Here is a 14,295-nt window from a genome sequence, read left to right as displayed (position 1 = left end):
CACATAACAACAACAACATTATTGACTAGTTAAAAGTAAGAAATTTGTGTTTCATTTCAAGACCTTTCTGGTAAAGAAATATTAGCACCTTTAAAACTAATTTTTGTATTTCAATTACCTTTTATTATTCACCGAGATTGGACGACGAAAGTGCAACCTAATTATAATAAAGTGAAGAGTAAGAACTTTTTATTGAGTTTCAGGATATTCTTGATGAGGAAGACTAATTAAGATCTTAGAAGCTTTTTTTTCCCTTTGTATTTCAATTACCTTTTATTATTTACTCAACTATGACAATGAAAGTGCAACCTAAATAAAACAAAGCATGAGGCAGTACTTAGCAGGAAGTGGGTTATTAGCAGTTTGAAGAAGAAGAATCTGTTTTTTACTCATTTCCCAGGTTGTAAGTTTCCTTCCTTATTTAAATATTTTAAGTAGTAAGAAAAATGAAAGCCCAATAGAAGACTATCAGTTGCTAAGGAAACAGTGTTTTCTGTTGCACAGGGAGAAATGCAAGAACTCTCCACTCTTTTTGAGTCAATACGTCAATATCAATAATGCTGAATAAATAGTTTGTCAAACAACAAAGCCTAGTTATCTTTGAATAGAAATGAACTTTAAACAGTGTAAAAATTTTATACTTACTTTTTTCGTTTGTTTAAGATACAATCTTAACTGCTACTTAACTCAGTCTTTCAACTTAATTAAGCCCCAGCTTCCACTGTCCTATTTTACTTATAGCAAGTTTATCTCCAGGGTAGATCTTCCTTTTTGTTATTCCAAATTAAGAATTGTCTAAGAGCAGGATTACACACTTTCTAAATCTTCAATATCCAGTGATCATTTATGTTATACATTTTTCACTTCATCCTCTCCACTTTAAAAAAAAAATTATTTATATTTAACCATGGTTACACACTTTGTTGTATCCACTTACATGTGCTCTACAGGATCCCTTGGAACACTATACTTAATACAATTGTCTACCACTTTTCCATATCTTTTTATCACACTGTCTTTCCAAGACTCCACTGAACACCCCATCACTGTCTTCTCCTCACCAACCTCCACTATCCCAGTCTTCCCCCATTTGCATACAATAGTTAATGTTCCTTGTGTTTCATATATTGTGTTCTACACAATCCATCTGCACATTAAACTTTGCTTCCTAGCCATGTTTCCATTTTTTTCTAATCCCTTTCTCATTTCCCATTTCATCTTTTGAACATTTATACACATCTGTTTCATTGAGTGTCCAAAGGCATTTGACAGTGTAGACCACAACAAACTGTGACTGACTCTGAGAATTTGTGTCCATTAAAGGAAGACAGTCTCGTCCTTTTCTTTCTCTTCTTTTCTGATTGTTCTTTTTTCAAATGTGAAACTCTGCAATCAAAAGTCCAATGTGGATCCACAAATCCATTCAAATGAAAATCTCTTCAGAGTACTCTGTGAATGGGAATCCCAGAACACTTGATTTTGCTTATGCGAAACCTATACTTGGACCAGGAGGCAGTCATCAGAACAGAGCAAAGAAACACTGCATAGTTCAAAATTGGGAAGGGTGTGCTTCAAAGATGTGTCCTATCTCCATATCTTTTCAATCAATATGCAGAACAGATTATCCTGGAGGCTGGGCTCTTTTAGGAGAAATCTGGCATTCAGGATTGGAGGTAGACTCATCAATGATCTGTGTTATGCAGATGACACAACCCTGCTTGCTGAAACTGAGGAGGACCTTAAGTGCTTGCTGCAGAGACTCAAGGAAGGCAGCGTTCAATATGGATTGAAACTCAAAATCAAGAAAACAAAGATTCTCACCACTGGGCCAATTGACAGCATCAGGATAGATAATGAAGAAATTGAGATTGTTAACAGCTTCAGTTTGCTTGACTCTACAATCAACACTCTTGGTACCAGCATCCAGGAAATTAAAAGATAAATTGCACTGGGTAAGTCTGCTGTCAGAGATCTCTCCAAAATACTGAAGAGGAGACTAAGGTGCACCTGATACAGGCTATGGTCTTTGCAATTACTTGCTATGCATCAGAGAGCTGTACAATAACCAGGGATGATAGAAGGAGAATTGATGTCTTTGAGCTCTGGTGCAGGACAAGAGTATTGAATATACCATGGACTGCTAGGGGAAAAATCAAGTTCATCATGGAGAAGATGAAACCAGGCTACTCTTTGGAGGCAAAGATTCTGAAGCTCCGTCTGACATAATTTGGACATGTTGCAATGGGGGATCAGTCCTTGGAGACGGACATCATGTTTGGGAGGGTAGAGGGACAGTGAAGGAAAGGAAGACCCTTGATGAGATGGATGGATTCAGTGACTGGGGTAATTGAGGTCAGTGTATCAGAGACAATAAGATTGGCACAGGATAGAACAGTGTTTAGGACTGTTTTATTTAGGGTTGCTGTGAGTTCGAGGCAACTGTACAGCACATAACAAAAAAACAACAACTAGTTATCCTTCTAATTTTATAATAATGATGTATTATGCTCTTATGCAATGTTTGTCCTTATAAGACTGAGTTCACTGAACATAATACTTTCTGCTGTGGTTGTGTATGATAGAGTCAGAATCACCCCATAGTTGACCCTCCAGCTGGTTTTCAGAGGCAGTTAATTGCTTGGTAGATTGCCATTCTCTTGTGGAGCAGCTAGTGACCTTGAACCATGTGCCTTCAGGATTGTAGCATAGCCTCCTGCCACTATGACATGAGACCTTATTTATACAAATAGAGATTTGATTTTAATACTTTTAGAATTTTGTTTGGTTGGATTTTATTTTTCTTTCATTTTTGTTTTTTTTTTTAAAGTAAATGTCAAATATTCATTTTGAATCATGATACATTTATAGCAGCTTCTCCAGCTTTTAATATATCTACTCCAAGGGACATTTTGGTTCATAATGATTGCCTTCTGTGCTGTGTAAAATGGCCATGCCAGCACGTAATTTTTTGATTCCATTCCATGTAATCATAATGCCATTGTGGGTGTACATCTTGGGTGGGGGCACAACAAAGTGCACTGAGTCACATCTGCTACAATTTCCAAATCTATTAGGATATAAAGGTTACTTACGACACTTCCAGATACAACTAGTACTGCATTAGTCTGAGATAACATGACTTTTAGTTGGCAAAATGGGATAGCATGTTGTGTTCTTTTTTCAATGTGGCATGCTGCTGTGTCCTGTAGTGCACCAATAATGTCAGCAGTTCAAGGTAGAATTTGTCCTCCCTCAATGCCTTCCTCTTTTTCCTTTTGTAGTATAATTTTGTCAGGAATGCTTTGAAGTCTAGAAAAAGAAAAATCAGTTTTTATCACATTGCATGAGTAAGTTTGATATAAAATTGTAATTTATTTCCTTGTTTTGCCAAATGTTCTACACATTTCACACTACACATGGCGGAGCACTCTGGATGTTTCATTAAAGAAAGTCTTCCTGCTACCTTACCGAGAATGTCACTTGGTGCAATATCCAAATTTTTTTCCAGAAGCAAAAAGTTTGAAGCTCCTTGAACTAATGCCAATAGACAATGACCTCCAGAAATCAAAAGTACTAGAAAAGAAAATTCTATGTTATTGATTAACTGAATAGTAAGTTCATGGACCTACATGTGAGGGATCCAACTGGTCTACGGGCTGTTAGCTATAAGATATACTTATTCCCAAGTTTAAAGCAAAGCCTGGTTTGGTAGGCTATCCCATTCTATATAGTATTTTACAGAATTGTTACTTCTTAGTGATGCATAATATTTCATTGTGTGAATGTACCACAATTTCTCAATCCATTCATCTGTTGATGGAATTTGGGCAGTTTCCATTTTCTTGCTATTGTGAGCAATGCTGCTATGAACATAGGTATATGTGCATATCTATGTTCCTGTCGCATCTCATCATTAGTGTTGCCTGCCCCAAACCTATTCTTAAAATGATTTTTTAAATTCAGATGGGATAGACACAAGATTATATTTTCATTCTTGTAGACTTAAGTCTCAATTTGAACTTTCACATGAGTAATTGATGGCCTGGGCCCCTGTTAGAATCTGGCCAGGTTTTGCTTGCTAATAGAGAGCTCCTACAAAGATTCCTTCCATGTTGTTGTTGTTATGTGCCGTCGAGTTGCTTGTGACTCACAGTGACCCTATGTACAACAGCCCTAAACTCTGCCCTGTCTTGTGCCAATCGCACTGTCTCTGATACACCCATTCCGATTACCCCCGTCACTGAATCAATCCAACTCATAGAGGACCTTCCCCTCCTGCACTGTCCCTCCACCCTCCCAAGCATGATGTCCTTCTCCAAGGACCAGTCCTTCTTTACAACATGTCCAAAGTATGTCAGATTCCTTCCACGTTGTTGTTGTTGTTAAGTGCCGTCGAGTCACAGGCGACTCATAGCGACCCTATGAAGGAGAGTCCTCGATGCTTGGGTGCCTTTCATCCTCTCTCCAGGTTCATAGGGATTCCGGAGGCAAGCTATTACGGAAGTGGATGCCATTCCTCCTTCCAAATTCCTTCCATAGATGTAGTAAATCTGATTCCTGTGCATTCTAAAAGGTGAGGTTCATATATAAAACCAATTTTGGTGATTTTTAAAAAAGATAATTGTAATGAATAAATCACTGAGTGTACACAATTTGATGATTTTATATCCAGTCTAATTTCTGTCACAAGAAATATTCTAGTCTCAAGTCTGTACTTTATACCTTCTATATGATTTCCAACTTTTCCTTTCTCTTCACCATTTGTCATAACATGTCTTGAATGTACATCTGAGCAATTTTGCACTATAAACGTTGGTTAAAATCCTCAATTTCCTCCTCTTTGGCTTTAACTGTTGGTATGTACATTTGAACATACATCACGATAACAAGCCTTCTTTGTACTTGCATGAACAGTGTCCTAAGAGGGAAGAATTTGCTTGTAATTTTTTAAGCTGGAAATAACTGAATACCAAATTCAAGCCTCAAGTTGCAATAGTGAGAGGTGTTATGTGCAAACACTTAAATGATACAGGAAGCATCACAAAATATGGAAGGAATATACAGAGTCACCATACTAAAAAGAAATGTTAAAAAATATTTTAGAAGGTGTCATATGGTCATATAATCAAGAGTCAATGATAATAAAAGAGGTTTAAACTGCACTGAATGCCTTGACGACATAATTCTAATATTTTCTTCCACTTCTCTCTGTTTCTCTAGTATGTCCCCATTGAGATTCTTATCTTCCATCTCACTGACTCTGTTCCATTTCTTCTGTTCTAATATTTTGTCCCTCCAGAAAGTTGGAAACCTCTGCTATTTTGGTATTTGTATTTTTGATTGTGTTTTCTGACTTTCCATCATTTTCAGTACAGTGTTTGCTATACATTTTCAGTCTTGCGATGATTTTTTAAAAGGTCTTGTATCTCTTTATTTATGGCTTTAATTCTTTCTTCAATCTTTTACAATTTTTCTAATAGTTATGTTCCTCCACATAGCTATAACTCTTCTGACTCCCTGTCTCTGGGCATTTGCTCTATTTATAGTTTCCATTCTTTCTTCTATCATTTGTAACTTCTTCAGTAGCTGTTTATGTATCTCCACATCATTTTGTTTCTTCTGCCTCTATGTCTTTAGGTAGTCACTGAGTTTGCAATATATCCTTCTTTTTCAGGGAAGGCTTGTTTTACTTTTCACAATATTTGAGGCTGTCTCCTGCTTTCTTGACATTATGGGAAGTTTTTCTTGTTATGTGTTAGGCTGTGTCTCTTGTGTCTGCATATGCTTTTGGTAGTTCTTTATCTTTGTGAGGTTATTGATACAATGCAGGCTTAAAGTGTTCCCTTATGGGGGAAGGCAACTCACTCTACAAGAGGTCTTTTCTGGTTCTATGCGGTGGGAAAGTTACCTTTCCTAAAGTCCTTCAAGTCCTTTCTGGTCTGTAGTGCAGCCCTACAGAACCCTTACCTGGGTGTGATTTCCTGTCCTTGGTGGTTGATGGCAAGGTCTGTGACCAGCTTCCCTAGCTGATGCAGTTTCTCTTTAGAGAGACTCTGTCTGGGTCAGTTTGTCTTTATAAAATCATCATTGCTTATTTGCCCTTCAATATTTTCTCAAATTGTCAGTTTACTAGATGTTCTATATCCTATTTTGTCTAGTTTTTATTGAATGTTTCAACCAAACATTCAAATTTTCGTCTATCTAAACACAATGATATTAAATTATTGTCCTATAAAATCTTGGATCTCCTGATTTATCTCAATAATGACATTGTTGAGAAGTTGGTGAACAGGTAGTTACAATTTTACCATAACATGATCCTTGTTTTGAAGATATTCATTATATAAAATAGAAAATATTTTGTTTGGAAGTGAAAGAGAAAAATCTTTCTACACTATTCGACTGATCTAGAAAGTCAATAGTGATTATAATTCCATTTTCTTTGTCTTATATTATGAAATAAGTTTAGATAATGTTTCTCTTTAAAACTATAAGAAATGGAAGAACTATGTGGTGAAATGAACTGATGATTACAGAGTGGTAGAATTATGCTTCTAATACAGGTCTAACACTGGACTGGAGGAGATCTGGTAGCATATATATTGCGTGTCAGGATGCTAACTGAAATATCTTTGATTTTAATCAATTAGTTACTTAGAACGAGAAGGATGAATATTCTCCTAAGTAGATATGCAGCCTCTGAAATACAATAGAGATTCACAGTAAGTTACAATTGTTTGAATAGCAGTGAGTTGTCTGATAGTGAACACCACTGGACAGGAATGAGAATTAAAATCTCGGTTATGCTTTAATATTGTGAGGCAATTAAACCAAATGGCTCTGCCAGCGATTTACATGTTAAAAATAATTCAACATTGGCAATTTCAAATAGTTCAACTTAATATTGCCCTCTTTTTATAAAGCAAAGCTAAATTATAGAGAAACGAAGTAATTTTCCTATATCACAAAGTTTTAAACACATGCTTCCCAAATCTATTCTTATCCTACTACACTAGGATCCTTTCCAAAAAAGTCTGTGTAATTTCTTCTTTGATGTTGCTAGAAGAGTCATTTAATATGTCTTCTCCATTGCTTCCATATTTCAAATGATCTAATAATACCTATTCCTTATTTGATACAATTATAATTAGGATCTCATGAATAAGTAAAAGTGTTTTGGGAACATGTCCTGTATTGTTTTTCAGTCAGGAATTTGACCAAAAGCTATAAAATCAACCAGTATGAGAAACCGTAAGACTTTTCTTGGTATAAACTGTGCTCTTTTAGTTTCTCCATTATAATGTCTTCTATTTCTTACAATTAGGGGAGATTATCTTTTACTACAGAAAAACCATTTTAAGGTTTAGAAATAGTTCACGTTTAGTAGTTAAAAGATTGCAAATGCATAAATGTACTGACTGGCATCTTAGAGGTAATTAAATATGTTTGTTCAAAGAAAAGAGAAAACTTTTACTGAAATGTTCAAGAAAAGAAATTGAACTAATATTTGTACAGAATACTTAACACTGAGTACAACTTTCTTCATATAGAGCAGGGGCACAATAAATATCAAATGAATGTCAGAATATAAAAAAGTGAGGAAGAGGGAGGGGAGATTAAAAGAAAGATCCTAACTACAAACTTTATAGAAGAATTAATATAAAGCTATAGTCTTAGTTCTCTGGTTTTCTGAAGTTTTTCTTACTGGGAAAACAGTACAGCAAAAGTTAGTAAATGCTCAGATAATGAAAGAACTAGTTTCACATAAGTATGTGTATGTAGGTTTCAAATATATATTTCTTCTCTGTCTCTGAGTTTAGCTAAGAGTACATATGCTCCACAAACTGTAGAAGATACTAATGAACAGTGGGAACAAGAGAGACATAGCCTTGCCCTTATTCAGGTCACAGTGTACTTAGGCACTTTAGAGTCTCTCTCTGGTGAATTGATTTCATGGAAATTTGTCTGAATAGGTTCTTTGAACAGAGCTTAAAGAGGATGAAAAGAGTGAAGCTGTGTTCCGGGTTATAGCTAAGGAAGATTTACAAGAATAGGAAATTGCTGGGATACTTTGGGGATATGCTCTTAACATTTTGCTGATGGAAATCACAATGTTTAAATGTCTGGATTCTTTTACCTGAAAGTCAGAAGTGAGAAAATCAGTGATAAAAGGAGACTTAGATGATACAGGTAAGAGATGTACTCAAAGTATCAAAAATATGAGCAGGAGGAGGAAAAATTTGCATTTACTGGACATCATCAGCTATTGGTTTTTTGTTCTCAGTCTCATTATCCTTACTATCTATAGTCTATCCATATCCTTCTGTTCACAATCTGACTAACCCTGGGAGTTTCTGTAGTCCCAGTTTTCCAGAAAAATATCCCACAGTTAACTGAACAGCCTACCTAGAAAGATGATAAATATTACTTGTATATTATTGAATCATTATTGTTGTTACATACCATCAGGTTGGAACTGACCCCTTCAGTGGGTTTTCAGGGCAGTAAATCATGTAGGAAGAAATTATTCTACTTTCTCCCATGGAACAGCTGGAAGGCTCAAACCATGTACCTTTGGTTGGCAGTGCAGCTCCTTACCACTAGGTCACCAGAGCCCTTTATTTAATCATAGAAAATAGTTTTTTAAAAGGCTTCTCATGTGTTAAAATAGTTGATGCAGCTATAATCATGTTTCTCCTCAATGTTTGAAAGAGGGTGGAAAAAGTAAGAAAAAGCAAAATGATAATATATTGGCTTTCTATTTCAAGAATTATAAATGTAGAAATAGCTATTATTTAAAAAAGAAATAGCTATTATTAATGTCCTGTATGCTTAATTAGAAGGGCTTATATTATAACAAAATCTGAGATCATGAGCCTGAATATATGAACCTATGAGAGTTTGAGATAAGCCTCAGAATACATGAAGACAAGGATTTAGAATAATTGATTGGTGGTCATGTTATGTGGACAGATAGAACCAGAACATTGATCAAGGTGAAGGTCAACTTCTGGGACATGGTCCAGGATGTGCTCAGGTAATAGGCAGCAAGTCAATGATACTTAAATGCTAACTATACATAAACAATTAAAAAATAATGAACTCTTGATTTATAAAAGTATCCATTGAGCAACGCTGGGTGAGATCAACCACTGCAATGAAGCTTGAAGTTTTGGCTGCAGTGCTACAAGCTAAAAGCTGCAATGCTATGGTAACAGCAGCTTAGTGTACATGCATACATGAATGTTGTTGTTGTTGTTATGTGCCATCGAGTCGTTTGCGACTCATAGCGACCCGATGTACAACAGCCCCAAACCCTGCTCTATCCTGTGCCAATCGCATTGCCTCTGACACACCCATCCCGATTACCCCAGTCACTGAATCAATCCACCTCATAGAGGGTCTTCCCCTCCTGCGCTGTCTCTCCACTCTACCCAGCATGATGTCCCTCTCTAAAGACCTGTCTCTCCTTACAACATGTCCAAAGTATGTCAGACAAAGCCCCAGAATCCTTCCCTCCAAGGAGCAACCTGGTTTAACCCTCTCCAGGATGGATCTGTTTGTTTTCTTGGCAGTCCATGGTACATTCAATACGCTTCTCCAGCACCACAGCTCAAAGGCTTCAGTTCTCCTTCTATCCTCCCTAGTCATTGTCCAACTCTCTGATGCATAACAAGTGATTGCAAAAACCATGGCCTGTATCAGGCACACCTTAGTCTCCAGAGAGACACCGTTGCTCTTGAGTACTTTAGAGAGGTCCCTAACTGCAGACTTTCCCATCGCAATAGGGCATAACAAAACCAGAAATATTTAATTATTCTAATTCCACAATATATCTCAATTTCTTTCATGTAGTTTCACATTTCTCAAGATATTATTTTCAGAACATAACTGAGTTGTATAAAGTATAACATTAGATCTATTTATCCTGATTTTATTTTTCCCCAGGAGGATAGTCTAGGTTGAAGTTAATAGTAAATTGTTCTTCAAAGCTATCTCTTTTGATGTAAAATATTCCACCATCTGGGACTGCAAGGGGAGTTTACTAAGAAAAAGGCAAGGGTAGAAGTAAGAGTAGAAATAAACTTTTTGGAATTGTGAAATGCTGATTCATCCATGCAAAATTGGAGTTGGAATCTTTTGAATGATAATTCAGTTATGCAAAATTCCCAAATGAAATCCTTTCCCCCCCTCCACACGCTTTCACAATAAGAGCCTTCTTAAATAAATCCAGAATTCAGTGTAAAATCCAGAATTCAGTGTAAAACAATTATTGCCATCCAAATTTGAGCTTCTTCACAGTCTGATTCAGTTCTTCTTTTGGAATGTGACTTGGATCAATGTGAACAGAAAGGTTAGGAAGTGAGACATCAAGGCTTATAGTTGCTGGGTTTATCAAATAAAAAATGCATGTAACCTTCACCTCATTGTTCTTTGAGTCAAAAACGACTTATAGCTGATCCTCTAGTGGGTTTTCAGAAGCTGTAAATCTCAAGAAAGGAGACTGTCATGTTTCCCCTGTGGAGTAGACAGTGGATTTAACTTTGTCTTTGGATTCACAGTGCAGCTGCTTACCCTCTAGGCCACCAGAAGTCCCTAAAAATATAGGAGGTTGTTGTTGTTCCATGCTGTTAAGTCAGAATTTACTCATTGCTGACCTTCCAGTGAGTTTTCAGAGACTGTAAACTGCATGGGAAAAGATTTCCCATCTTTCTCTTATGGAGCAGCTGATGGATTCGAACCACCTGCCTTTGGGTCAGCAGCACAGTTCCTTGCCACTAAGCTACCAGTTGTTGTTGTACTTAAGTGTCATTGAGTTGACTATAACTCATAACAATCTCATGAAAAGCAGATCTGGACCTTGCTTTATCCTGTGCCATCCTTGTCATCTCTGATACACTTGAGCACATTGATAGAGTCACTATGTCAACTGTTGTCACTGTCAACAGTGTACTCCTGAGGGCCTTTCTCTTCTTCTCAGACCCTTGGCCCTTCCAAGCATGATGTCTTTTCCTAAGGCCTCCTTTTCTAACAAAATGCCCAAAGTATGTGACATAAATTTTCACTATCCTTGTCTCTGGTTGCACTTTTTATAAGACACATTTGTTCTTTTTGGCAGTTTATGGGATATTCAGCTCTATTCTCCAACACTACAACTCAAAGGAACCGATTCTTCTTCTACCATTCTTCATTGTCCAACTTTCAGATGAATAGTGAGAGATTAAAAAGGCATGACTTGGATCACATGCACATCAGTCTTTAAATTGGTATCTTTGCTGTATAATACTTTGGAGAGATCGTTGATGGCAGATTGACTGCTGGTATCAAGGATGCTGATATAGATCCAAACAAGATAAAGTTCTTAAATTGAATTCAGAGAAGCAGTAGATCTTAATTTAATGTTAGTATATTTTGTACAAAACGTATGAGATATTCACACTGAAATACATTGATTGTTTATCTTAATTTCAAATGTAAGTGGCCTTCTTATATTTTATCTGACAACTTTAAGTTAAATTTTATGAAGGAAGATACCACTTAGAAGTGACTGAAACTTTGCTGTGGACATGAATCGGTTCATTTGTTGTTTTTACAATGATATTTGATTGGCCTTTTTAGAAAATCAAATGCAAAGGAAAAAGGAGTAAACATTCAGACCCTGATCATAGAGTTTTTACAGGACTATTTCATGACTTGACAAAGGTCATTCCTCTCCAGATTATCATGGTAGATTGCTGTTGTGTACCATTGAGTCAGAACTGACCCATCGCTGACCCTCCAGCAGGTTTTCAGAGTAATTTAATCACACAGGAGGAGATAGCTCATCTTTCCCCCGCAGAGCAGCTGGTGGATTTGAACTGAGTGTCTGTGATGGAAAGATGAAGTATTTTTATATAAGTGAGCATGCTTGCACAGGCCTAGAAGTCTGAGGACAAGTGATGGTTCAGTGGTAGAATCCTTGATTTTCATTCAGGGAAACTTGGGTTTGGTTCTTGGCAATATACTTCATGCTCCTCTACCATTCACATGTCAGTGGAGGTTTGTGTGCTCCAACCTAAGCAAAGGACTAATATTGTTCTTATTAAAGCATTCTCACAAGTAAGGCTATCCAAAGGCTCAGAAAATAGGTACATAAAGATAAAGGAGGCTTTTATGATGGTCTGGTTATAGCTGACTCTGAGAAGAATGGGAATCCCAGAGCACTTGATTGTGCTAATGCAAAACCTATACTCGGACCAAGAAGCAGTCGTCAGAACAGAGCAGGGAGACATTGGATGGTTCAAAATCAGGAAGGGTGTCTGTCAGGAATGTATTCTGTCTCCATACCTTTTCAATCTGTATGCGGAACAGATCATCCGAGACTCTGGGCTGTACAAGGAGGAATGTGGCATCAGGATTGGTGGAAGAATCATCAACAACCTGTGTTATGCAGATGACACAACCCTGCTTGCTGAAACTGAGGAGGACCTGAAGCGCTTGCTGCAGAAGGTCAAGGACTGCAGTCTTCAATATGGATTGAAGCTCAACATCAAGAAAACAAAGATTCTCACCACTGGGCCAATTGGCAGCATCAGTATGGATGGTGAAGAGATTGAGATAGTTAATAGTTTTAGTTTACTTGGTTCCACAGTCAACATTCTTGGTAACAGCAGCCAGAAAATCAAGAGATGAAATGCATTGGGAAAGTCAACTGTGAGGGACATTTCAAGAGTACTGAAGAGCAGTGAAGTCAGGCTGGAGACTAAGGTGTGCCTGATTTTTGCAATTATGTGCTATGCATCAGAGAGTTGGACAGTGAATAGGGATGATAGAAAGAGAATTGATGCCTTTGGGATGTGGTGCTGGAGAAGAGTGTTGAATATACCATGGACTGCTAGAAGAACAAGCAAGTTTGTCCTGGAGAGGGTGAAGCCAGAATGTTTCCTGGAGTCAAGGATTCTGAAGCTTAGTCTGACATACTTTGGGCATGTTGCAAGGAGGTCCTTGGAGAGGACATCATGTTTGGGAGAGTGGAGGGACGGTGAAGGAGAGGAAGACCCTCGATGAGATGGATCGATTCTGTGAGTGAAGTGGTGGGAATGAGTGTGTCTGAGACGGCGAGGTTGGCACAGGATGGAACAGCATTTAGGGCTCTTGTACATAGAGGGGCTATAAGTCACAAACGACTTGATGGCACATAACAACAACAACAAAAACAACAGATCCTTTGCCAAGTAGCTTTCCAGTATGTGTTACAAATTGAAAACTGCATGACGAGTCTTCTGGATAGGAAACTCTGGTAGCCTCGTTGTGAGGAATTGTGCTGCTAACTCAAGGCAGGTGGCTTGAATCCACCAAAAGAGAATGATGACCGACCTCTTTCCATGTAAAGCACAGCCTCAGAAGACCTGCTGGGGGGTTAGCGATGGGTCACTTCTGGCTCAAAGGCACATAACAACCGTCTTTCCAGAAAGATGTGTGCTATGTCAGTGATATATGAGAAATAAGACTAAAACTTTAGGACAAGATACCTGATTCTTTACCACACTACACTGGAAAACCTTCTTGATACAAACACTTCTGTGGCTCAGCAAACATTTCAATTAACACAACCAGCCTCAGAAGAACGAATCAAAAAGGGCAGGTTCATCACAATTGTGTTAGAGTTCAGCTAAGTTTGGTTAAATTTCAAACACCATCCCTCTGTGTTGTACCTTATTTAAATTTTCTTTTCACACTTTCTGTCTTCATATAAAGCTTTATATATCTTTCTAACTGATTACCACCACCACCACCACCCCAACACAAATGTTAATTCTTTCAAGAAGTTTCTGGGCTTGATTCTTTTAGCAATTTATTTACCATTGTCTCTACTTTGTCTCAGTTGAAGAAACTTACATGTTGGAATGCTGTACTTGTTCTTTTCCCCAGAGGTTCTTTGGTACCTATTCTAAAAGGTGATGGAAGTGAGTGTGTATTACGTTGGTAAGGCCTTGGGGGAAGAGTTATACCTGTACATTTAAAGAGAGCTTTCCACCCTAACTTGTCTTAGGCAACCTCAACGCTTTATGTTGAAAGTGACCAGTGCCTGGCAAGCCAAGATATTTAAAAGATGTTTCTTGTCCTCTTCCTCTTTATTGGTAACTTCTCTGAACACCAATCAGGGGAGAGAAGTCAGGAAGAAAAGAAAAAGGATGTGGTGTTTTGTTTTGTTTTTTTCTTTTCTTCTAAGGAAATTGTCAGTATCTTCTTGGGGGAAAGGATAAACTTAAATTTTGATAGGCAGGTGTGATCATAGAGTGAACATTTTTTTTT

The 14,295-nt window shown here is 37.4% G+C and overlaps 1 pseudogene; it reads right to left on the bottom strand.

The window, feature by feature from the left end:
- Window positions 1-2,851: 2,851 nt before the first annotated feature.
- LOC102851811 overlaps window positions 2,852-14,295 on the bottom strand; it is an 87,219-nt pseudogene continuing 75,775 nt past the window's right edge.

This window comes from Elephantulus edwardii, unplaced genomic scaffold, assembly GCF_000299155.1.
Source record: "Elephantulus edwardii isolate Elephantulus edwardi_28Jun2011 unplaced genomic scaffold, EleEdw1.0 scaffold00053, whole genome shotgun sequence".
In the NCBI taxonomy this organism is placed as follows: domain Eukaryota; kingdom Metazoa; phylum Chordata; class Mammalia; order Macroscelidea; family Macroscelididae; genus Elephantulus; species Elephantulus edwardii.
Note: the sequence above shows the minus strand (reverse complement) of the source record. Positions and strands in the feature narration are given on the sequence as shown.